Source organism: Eleginops maclovinus, chromosome 14 (assembly GCF_036324505.1).
Source record: "Eleginops maclovinus isolate JMC-PN-2008 ecotype Puerto Natales chromosome 14, JC_Emac_rtc_rv5, whole genome shotgun sequence".
NCBI lineage: Eukaryota > Metazoa > Chordata > Actinopteri > Perciformes > Eleginopidae > Eleginops > Eleginops maclovinus.
The window spans coordinates 2,087,543-2,089,715 of record NC_086362.1 but is presented as its reverse complement, the minus strand read 5'-3'; the positions used below and the strand labels follow the sequence as shown (position 1 = coordinate 2,089,715).

General features: G+C 38.9%; 1 protein-coding gene across 3 annotated transcripts in view; it reads right to left on the bottom strand.

Moving 5' to 3' along the window:
* Positions 1–1,675: 1,675 nt before the first annotated feature.
* Positions 1,676–2,173, bottom strand: part of dysf (dysferlin, limb girdle muscular dystrophy 2B (autosomal recessive)) — a 48,014-nt gene continuing 47,516 nt past the window's right edge. For all 3 annotated transcript variants that reach the window (XM_063901023.1, XM_063901024.1, XM_063901026.1), the window contains one exon: positions 1,676–2,173. This exon is cut by the window's right edge and continues 2,532 nt beyond it. The gene's annotated coding sequence lies outside the window, so the exon portion shown is untranslated.

Genomic DNA, 2,173 nt, shown 5'->3' with positions numbered 1-2,173 from the left:
TCTGAACTTTGGCAGTGTGAAGGATACACTCACAGCTACAGATGGGGCTACTGTGGTTTTACATGCTGCAAGTGTTTGATGTCTGTCTGTGTGTGTGTGTGTGTGTGTGTGTGTGCCAGGCTCCCCTCGGGTCTTTTTCCATCACGTCTGGTGCATGAAGTGACCTCTTGACCTCTTGCGTGTTCAGAGCTGTCGGAGAATGCTTCTTAATAAAACGCTGGCTGTAAACACAAACATTTTTCAGGGAAAACACATTTCTTTCATCAGAGAGAGAGACTGATCAACATAGCAGAGAGGTGAGGAGGAGGAGGAGGAGGAGGAGGAGGAGGAGGAGGAGGAGGAGGAGGAGGAGGAAGAATAAAACAAAGGAAGAACAAAACACATTTTAATATCAAGAAATAAGTTATGTTTGTACAAATATTTTATTCTATTTTCATTCTTTTTAACTTTCATTCGACTCTAAGTTCTTAACTATTTTAATTATATTTATATATTCTTATAGCACACTCTTACTTTATTTTCTGCTGTTAATATAAATATTTTTATTCCATTTTAAATACATATTTTACTATATTTTACTCTAAATAAATTATTATTTTAATATAAATATATCATTTATAATTATTGCACATTCTTACTCTTCAGATATATTATTTATTTATTTATCTTTCATCTTATTCTTAAATGGAGCAGGAAAACCATTAATTTATTCTATTTCTTTTTATTTATTGCATCAACTCAGGTCATTATATATATAGTATGGAGTTAGAGTTATAAAGAATTTAAGTATGAATTAAAACACTTGTAGAAGTTGTAATAATAATAATCAATAAATCATTTTATAGACAAACAACATCTCATACACAAACATGATATTTAAATCTAAATAAAACTGCATTATATTTAAATACCGCAGAAACGTCTTTACATTTCAACGCAGCTTTGATTGGAAACCCTCCTGTCTTTGAGAGTGAAATACATTTGGGGGACGTCCAGCTGCAGAGTGAACGCTGCCAAAGAACACACACTTTTAATCTGTGATAAGGAGGAGGAAAAAAAAGGAGTCAAGAGGAAGAGGAGGACAGCGAAGGTCGAAGAGAAAATGAGACGGAGAGATGGAGATGGAGGAGCGAAGACAGACCACAGCCCACCCACCCTGCACACACACACACACACACACACTCTGTGGTCAGAGGTTCACCTGCAGTTCACGTTGACCATAACAACACCCCTGAGGAAGAGAGGAAAGGAAAAGGAGAGGAAGGTAACGAACGGGATGGAGTGATGTGGTATCAGGAGGGATGGAGATGTAGGGAGGAAACGGGGGAGAGGTGGGGAAGGCAGAGTAATAATTTAGTTGAGTTTTGGGAGCTCAGGAGAGGAATCGGTCAGAGCCGGGGTTCAGTCCAACTTCTGTCGACGCCGCAGGTTCGCTCCAGGGTCAGAGAGCCCCACACACACACACACACACAGAGTTTGTAAACCTACACACACATACCTGTTTATCCTTCTCATACTGCCTGTGCTGCAGCACCTCTTTTCGCCCTCTGTCTGAAACCAGAGCTGCTCTGATTGGTTATCTGGGCCGGCTCTGTTGTGATTGGTCAACAGCATAGAGATGTCCCGCCCCCTTACATGCTCATCAGTATATTTTGTACTAAAAGAAAGACTCTGCACAGATCAAATGCAGTTTATTGATAACGCTGACAGAACGCAGGACACACACCGTATTGAAGATAAACACACATCACGTTTTGGAATACATTCGGTCTGTTTCTCCCAGAACACGGTCATGTTAAACACCCCAAAAACACACGTTTATAAGCTATTGTTTAGTGCAGTTTTATGTGTTTTAAACTGAAGAGTGAAGCACAGAGATTAAACACACATATGTCCTGACTTAAAGGAATAAAAACACCTTTAGGAGTAGCAAACATGCATTTTTGCACATATAAAACAGCATTTCAAGACTAGTTTTGCAAAATGAAACCTATATTTCCCTTGTTGCATGAAGGAATAGTATGACAGGAGTCCAGGAAGTTAATATTTGGTGTAAAGACATGAACGTAGCATGGTTCTGCATCCTAAATCTCTGAGGAAAAAACAGCTTTCAAATGACGTTTTCTTCAATTGGATGTTGACTTGAACATCAAAAAGTGACATAAGCTTCATA